Here is an 8,586-nt window from a genome sequence, read left to right as displayed (position 1 = left end):
TATGAACGTTAGATAGCTTTTCTACCTTTTTCATGCTTACGCTAGTCGATTATTGAAAAATAGTGGAAGCTGCAATGGTGATAACAGCAAAACAGACGCGGTAGAGGTAAAGGAATTGGTTGATCAACATGCAGAGAGCTAATTGCGACTCATTGCTTCTCTGATTTTGCCTCTTAATTTTCTTGAAAGAGTAGTTTAATGCAGGAAAACGTATGCACTTTGGATATATATATATATATATACTAAATGAAAAATTGAGAAGTTCATTAATTGCAGTATCAGCAAATGAACACGTATTCATAAACACAATGAGACAGGTATAGTAGACACCATGTAGAAACCCGCTAAACTTATTAAAAGCTATCTGTAGTCTACTGATTTAGGCAACTTTAGGACTGCGGAAAATGCATGTTGGGAGCGATGAATGTATTAAAAATACCGAAGAACGATAAAAACTGTGTTTATAAATTCACACATTTCCTCTCACACTACACACACACACACAAACAAACACATATATATATATATATATATATATATATATATATATGTAATAAATATATTTATTATTTTATTTATTTGTTCTTCATACCATACTTTGTAGAGTTGGCACGTACGGTCTCTCTGGCGAGTGTCTATGGTTAGCTACGAGGTGAACTTTCTTCGGCTTCGGAAGACAGGAAAATAGGCATATGCATTCGGTGGACGAACGTATCTCAAATTCACCGAAAAAGAAAAAAAATACTAATAGAAGCATCGGTAGAGCCTAGCATTTTCCTATAGATACGTGCGGACGGAAAAATGAAGGTGACAAAGAACCATCAGATGAAAATTCGGACCCTAATAATCTTCGACGCCAGCAGACATCGACCAGCAATGCATTTGTGAGAGATGAACGAAAAAATATTTGGGTTTCATCGACACAACGGCTGATAGGTGACGTACTATTATGATACACATACACGTGCTCTAAACCAACAGCCAACGACAAGAGACAGAATAATACGTTGAAAAATCAACACAAATTTACAAATAAAGTGTGAACAAACAAGACGATGGAACGAATAAATAAATCAATGACAGGGAAACGACGGTGTTTTCTATGGTAGACACGTATATACGTTCACACATACATACACATATAGGTATGAAACGATCGACTATGCCTTGCTTTGCCTTAAAGTAGATTATCAACGCCAATCGTTAGAGCTTACGTAGCAGATAGCGCCTGAATGCTTTAGTAATTAATAATATTCTAAGCTGCAAGTGTCCATATTGATTTAGTCCAATTCTTTAATCGGCCTCAGATGAGTAGTTAGAACAAGCTAGAAACAGAAACTTGACTAGTTTTTTTTTTTTTTTTTTATTTTCGTTATCATGGAATAGCGTCATTTCACACAGCCGATCGAGCATCTTTTTTAAAACAAACCGCTTTGACACTGGCGTATTAACGTGTTCGCATAGAACGGGGTACCATAGATAAGACAGATAATTATCGATACGCGGAATCGGTCATTTTTGTGCACAAAGTTTAAATAAGTCCGTTTTGTTCCATCCGAGGACAGATGCGGTTGCCGATGCACTTAATGAGCATGAATAAGTCAAACAGATTCTATCGGAAAATTAGATTGATGTGTTCGTCCTAGCGTAGCAGATTTATTCCAAAACAATCGTGAAAGCACTCCTTTTCACTACTATAATAAAATTCTGTGCGTTAGCAGAAGCCGAACACTACTATAAAAGGGCCTGAACAGGTCCTTGAATGCATCGGATAGACAGTTAGCTCGTCTGAAAGGAACTATTTGTAGAAAGATTCACATCTGGTGTTTAGTTATATCATATTTTCTTACGATGCTCGACAACGACGTCAACCGCGAGAAACAAAATCAGGCTCCACAATAAACGTATATTTTGTCCTATAGAATAAACCCAATTCTCTGGCTGCCAATGGCCTGCATGTTTTCAACACTTTTTTTTCATGTGAAATAGGGAAGCATCTGTTTTAAAGCTCATGAGTCTATACACGTATAAATGAGTACGACTCAATCGATTGAAATTGTTTTGCCAAATCTACACGTGCGTTGCACGCGCACATCTGCACGTCCAAAAATGCCGTTGTCTCTACTGGCACATAGAACGTGTGTACATTGCTTAGCAAATCTTCTGGCGCAGAATTCAATTTTTTTTTTTTTTCGTACGCTTTGTGGACGACATTTTTTTACTGTTTTTGCTTTGGACCTGTAATACATCGATGAAAAAAGTACGGTAATTGCAGGTTATTTTTTCCAACATTCAGTGATCGATCACGCGGTAGGGCGTCAATTAAATCAGCGACTTTCTAATTAGTGACTAATGTGCGAAAAATGCTAGTTAATACATTAGAAAATTTTTTGGAACAATTGGGTAGTATGAACGGACAAAGGAGAAAAATCGCCTATAAAAACTATGGTACTTCTAAAAGATACAACGAAGCGAGTGGCCGAAACAAGGAACATACGAACCTACGCAGCACAAAAGCGATAGATCTATTTGCTGCCGCGGTCTGCGACGAGCTAAATGGGGAAACGTTAAAGAGGTAAAATTGGCCTAGCAGTACGGCCGACGGACGATCAATCGGCACTCGAAATGACCGCACTTGATTGATTCGACTTTTGGGCAGTACCAGCAACCGTGAAGCATGCAGATGAAAGTGTTGTCTTCAACATTATGGAGCAACATGTGTGTGTACCAAACGGGCTACCATGGTGTAACGAAACCATATTAGGTTTGCTTGATTCAACGACAGTCTTCATTGACCTTTGTTAACGACTCTGCAATAATACACGCGTCTAATTTCTTCACTTTGATATATAAAGAAGTCCGAAATTAAATAGAAGCTTCTGTATCCAGAATTTTAGAACATGCTTATGGATAGAACAATTGCCGTTTCTTGGTCCGTTTCAAAGAGCTCTCATTGATGATCATTGTGAATGGTTCTGTACGAAAGACTTATTATTAACAACCGTAACCCAGTAAAATGAATGAAGCTAGTTGAAGGTATTAGCATTGGGAAAATCGAGTAGAAGAAGAAAAAAACGGAGCAAAGTTTTACTTACAGTTGATAGGGGTCTTTATACAACTGGTCTGTTGTTGTCTAAAGTATACTTACGAGACGCGCGCTAGCCTGGGCCGAAACCCACTGACCTCTCTCTGCTGGACGCGTAGTGTCATAGCTTATGGACGCCATCTTGCCATTGCTTTTTTGGCGGGCAGTTTGTCAGCGTTGCTTACTGCTCTATTGTTGCGTTTCCAATTGTGGAATTGAACGACGACAATGTGTCGAGGTCCGAGCCACTATGGCTTCCATACGCTTCATTATTGCCGTTTACCTCGTTGATCAGGAGACTGTCGTCGTAGCTCATAGCGCTTGACGTATACGTATCGATTTGTTTGTCGACAAACAATGCTCTCGTCGTGAGGTTCTATAGTCTGTGCTGAACGGCAAGCGTAACACTTGATTCGTAATGCAACCATGAGCCAGCTACGACAGCGGTAATGCATAGGGAAGCCAACACATGTGTCTTCTGCCCCCGCCGCCGGTCCTGCTATTTAGCGATCGTCTGCTCGAATCCATCAATAACATTTGTTTGTGTCGATAATGCTAAAATCTTAACAACCGCCGGCACAAATCGCCGCTGGCAAAGTGTGACGACAGTCTCTGGTGAACAAACGGCAGACACCGTCGACGACAGAGGAACAACACATGACAAAAGTCTGCGGTTTGATTTGAAAACGTGCAGAAAAGTCGAGTAGAGGACGACGAAAATCGAGGACGCTCATAACATATCCTTTTATGCTTGTTCCTTTTTTTTCTTTGGACTCAGCGACTTCGACGCGGATCTCTTTCTTCTCGCCATAACTGCAAATGAATTTCTGAGATTAAACTAGCAGAGGGAAATGCGCATTCGGAGATAGGTGTTCGTATCAATCCGTCTGCTACCCGGCCTAACAGCAGGCAACGAGGGCGAATAGTTAATAGTATAGAAAACAGCCATGAACCAATTCTATGGACAAACTCCATAAATTGAATGAGGCGAACAACGCCCGGGTACAGGTCGACAAATGCTTCCATAAATACATAACGTATTCTGGCTGTCTGAGCCGCCGAAAAAGCATACCAGTATACCTTTTGCTTTGGTATGGAATTTTGCTTAGGACGAACCAGCACCAATGGTGCTACAGCAAGCCTGCTGGCATTCAGTGGGTCGGGGCCGGGAAAGCTCACCCGAAGACATTCAAGTTAACATGCACACATTTCGACACACACTCACATGCTTACCCATATAAGCACTTCTCAGCGAAATGGACCTGAGAACACAGCAGACTCTCTGTGAACGAACAGCCGCGTTTGTCGCTACCGACATGGCCGCTGCTGCCAACAACGACAGTTGAAAACAACGTAGATGGCCAACGCGCGGCTTTCGCCGCAAACGATGGGACACCAACGGCGCATCTAATTCGGTTATTAATGGAGTCAACGCTAACCGGACGTTTAGCACGCCGATCACTGCTGGTCTTCGAAGTAGCATCGCTGACGTTGAGGACAAACACAAGACAAATGCGGGAGACAGGTCTACTATGGTTCTGTCCATATAGTAGCAAACATGAAGAAAGCCCTAGGTGGCATCGTCGTCCTCCCCGATTGCCGTATGCTCTGTGCCTAACTGTCGGCGGCCAATGCTCCGGTCTGCCGAGTAGACGTTAACAGCGATGAACGTCGATCGAGCCGCAACGCAATACTAAGATGCTACTCTACGGCACAGCAATGTTTAGTGAGCAGAGTAGCGGAATGGATCAAGCATAGGATGCCTTAGTCGAGGACTGGGTCGACCTCATCGTTTGATAGGTTGGCCTTTCCGAAGCCAAACCAGACGAGTGACTATTTGAAACAAAACTCCCGCTGAACTCCGCTGAACACATATTACTATTACACAGAAAGGCAGCATTGCTGCTGGCTACCTGATATATTTATATGTAGACACGAAAAACGGTGACGTTTCGGGGGCAACGCTCTGCTCGCCTCAGTTTACTTCTAAAGCCACTTTTCATCTTTGCCCGTCTTATTTTTAAGTAGCGCTCTATTAGGTGGCACGCCGCCGCTTAACGATTGGTTGTTTGGGTCGCTTTCATATCACTGTTTAGTTGCTGCCTCCTAAATATTGCCTATTTGCCCTTGTGCGTGCGACCCTCTTGGAGGAGCTCGATGCGTGCTAAGGATAATGGCAAACGAATGAATTGAGCTAAAGCACGATCGAAGTAGGCTTAGCAAGGACTAGTAGTAACAACCGTCGTAGATCGACAGCTCATAGATCGGCTCCGACATCACGGGTGCCATGAAAGAAAATCAGGAGTCGTTCGATTTAGTTATACAATTGACTGTAAGGATAAGCGGGTTCATAGCAGGATCACGGTTTGATAAGCTGGTCATGCGGAGTCAGCGTGGGATGCACGTGGCGAATATATCTCGCCGGAGGAACGTGGCAAAATGGCGTCGGCGTGGTGCTGGTTTGCCAATCATAAGTTACCAAACTGCTCGCACTGTAAATCCAGTGATATAAGTGGTACAACAGCGGAAGGTCAAACCTTGTCTTAGAGGTACGAGAGATTTCTAAGTCGAAAGTTAGGCAAAAACATAGGAAAGTATTGCTTACAGTTCAAGCAGTATACAACTGAACTATAGGGTAACTTGTTTTTAATTTGGAAGTTATTTTCCAGGTGGAGTCTTGACCGGTGTTGTCCTCTACTGTGTCCTTGCGCTTACCCCATCTAGTTGCATACGCGGCTTTGAAAAAGACATTATGTTCGGGGACGATTGTATACCTTTTTGTTGCACTTCGCCTCTGGCGGATTGAATCTACTTTATGACCCAATCCATAGATGGCCTTTCCACAAATCAGTCAGGATCAACTTGGTATAATAGTGATCAGTACCGCAATCTCAGTTGCATTTTTCGCTTTATTAGTTTTATACGTGTCGTAAAATCACGTGTTACAATGGGTGCCAGCGTTAAGAATCAGCGAAGATTCTACGTTCCCTGGGTAATCGATTAATTACTGGGAAGTTGCGTGCTTTAGGTCACAATGATTAGCCTTTTACCCCTCGAAATAAATCGACGTTCATGAGAAAGAAGTGCTGCTTTCCGTCGTACTTTTCATTGCTTCGTTTCAATAGACGAACACACAGTGAATAGATACCGCGTACTTGGGCTTTGATCGATAGTGAATCCTTCACCGGGAGAAGAACGCGTCAGCTGACAAAGCAACTGAATAGGCCTCAAATTAGAGAACACTCTTGTTCATTCTGCGATGCGTATAGCTTTGATTCTGATATATGTACGCCTTGACGCCTTTACGAGGCCCGCCTGCGTTCGTGTTTACAGCCCAGATACGCGTTTGTCTACGTACGTGTGCACATTTTCTATGTGAGAAGGGAAAATAGCATGGAAGACATGTGGACTAAAGAGCAACGTACATTGCACCATTATGGGCATGAATGGAAGGCAACGTAAGACGAAAAATCGGCCGAAGTAAAAATATCTATCGAAGTAGAATCGAGGATGAAAGGGAACGACAGTTGCTTTGCCCTACTCTAGCGATTGGGTCGCAAAGCGTAGGAAGTAACATAGAAAAAAGAACAGGCTAAATGCACGTTAATAATCACGTTAACACACTGATTGTGTCCGATGCAAAGAGTGCTCCGATTGTCTGTATCAGGTTTGCTAGCGTCGCGTCTCGTTGATGCTTTTCGAAATTTTGCCGCCATAACGATTTTACAGAAAAATGATGGTACCGCATTCAAAGGACTCTTTTTAGCGATACATTCCGAGCAGAACGTTTGTCATCATTCTTGCTAGTATATTGACCTCGACTTTTACGCAGATTATCAGCTACAGAAGTGGGCTCGAGCTGATCAGCTAGAGAAAGATGATGGCTTGTCTCATGTCTCTCGGAACGGGTTGACGCGTTGCAATTGCTCTAGGATTTAAGTGTTTTGATAGGAATCGTTTTCATTGGGAGCGAATAACTCAATCATCTGATTGAGTTTTTATCACTGATTTACGTGAACACATAGGATGTTAGCATCAGTGACGAGGGGAGAAAAAATCGAACTGACTCTGGCGGACGATACCTCAATGACCAATGGTAATACACACACAAGACATTATATTCATTAGAGCCCAATTCTATAAGTAACGATATGACAAACTACAGCACATCGGTGTATTGTCATTAACACGCCCATATTAATTAAACATGCATGTAAAAAATGGTGCGATCCTTTTTTGTGTCCCAAAAAAAATCTAGCAAATCCTGGGTATCTACCACATGAATGAGGGCATTGAGTCAACTCGATTCAATAGAACAAATCGTCTTCATCCAGAGCCAATAAGAGCTAAATATCAGCAGCTAACAACACTAGTCCCGGCAGAACTTCATCGTACGTCCCCGGATTTTATCGTGTAAAGACTCACCTATCAATGCTATCACAATGCATGACATGACAGAGCCCCTGGTGGAAGATTCCAAGATTTTGTGTCTCAGATCTCAAGTGCTTCATTACACTTTACGATAATACAGGGATATAGATACAATTACATAAGCTGACTTCACTGCTGGTATTCGTCTCAAATGAAACTCTTTTTACGAATTACGTCTGGGGTGTCTTTCTCGTTTGTACAAAAATACGCTTATTGCGGCCTGAGAATAGTGCTGGACGGCGAGCTAGCTTCGTTTGCCGTGCGTAATCTCTGCCATCTCTGTAACATCCTAGCAATTGGACGGAATGACGCTGATAGTTGTCGGCAAGCCGCGCGATACCCAGAAGAATTGAGCACTTATTCGTTATTGTGTACGCTATGCGGTAAACATACCCAATTGTATAAAGTGAAAAAAAAAAAAAAAAAAAAGTAAAAACATCTAGATTCTAGCCGGTTAAACCGAAGAAGGCGTTGTTGGCTGTTGCAAATTGTTTGCAGTGTTTCACAACGAAGACAATCAGGCCCATCACTGGCTTGTAGAAAACATCTCTGTTCACCAATCGAAGAAAATGGCCATGTATCTTGCGTCGTTCGGCATCGAGTATTTGAACGAGCAACACCAGTCGAAAGTGTATGAGATGATGAAAAATTAAGCCCGACAACAAGCACTTTGTGAGACTGTGACAAGTAATTACGTTTACATAATATCCGACCGCGGCGATTGGCCATCCTTGATGTCATGTTTTGAAGTCGCTACGAAGGATAGGATTTACGCTACGGACGGGCACGATAGGCGCATCGATGAAGCTTTTAATTTTTAAAGCCATTGGGGCGTTCATCGCTAACAGTACTTGACGAATATCAGTAAAATGTCCCCCGTCAAACGAAGCAAATTGTTTTCCATATAGTATTGCTGTTAAATTAGCTCAACGATTACATTTACTGGCCAAATTCTATTTCGATTCAGTTTGTTTTAACACCGAGTAACAATGCTTTATAGTAGTTTGTTCATTACATTAGCCGATCGCATATTCACACGCTCTGTTTATTGTTCACTTAAACAAACATCA

At 42.2% G+C, this 8,586-nt stretch overlaps 1 protein-coding gene across 1 annotated transcript in view; it reads left to right on the top strand.

The window, feature by feature from the left end:
- The window catches only part of LOC111254532 (uncharacterized), a 48,702-nt gene extending 47,614 nt beyond the window's left edge, over positions 1-1,088 (top strand). Inside the window, exon 3 of the transcript XR_002675061.2 lies at positions 605-1,088. The gene's annotated coding sequence lies outside the window, so the exon portion shown is untranslated. The remainder of the gene's footprint in view (positions 1-604) is intronic.
- The last annotated feature ends 7,498 nt before the right edge of the window (positions 1,089-8,586 follow it).

The sequence above is a fragment of the Varroa destructor genome, unplaced genomic scaffold, assembly GCF_002443255.2.
Source record: "Varroa destructor unplaced genomic scaffold, Vdes_3.0 BEIS01000007.1, whole genome shotgun sequence".
NCBI classification, from domain to species: domain Eukaryota; kingdom Metazoa; phylum Arthropoda; class Arachnida; order Mesostigmata; family Varroidae; genus Varroa; species Varroa destructor.
This window is presented reverse-complemented; position numbering and strand designations above follow the sequence as displayed.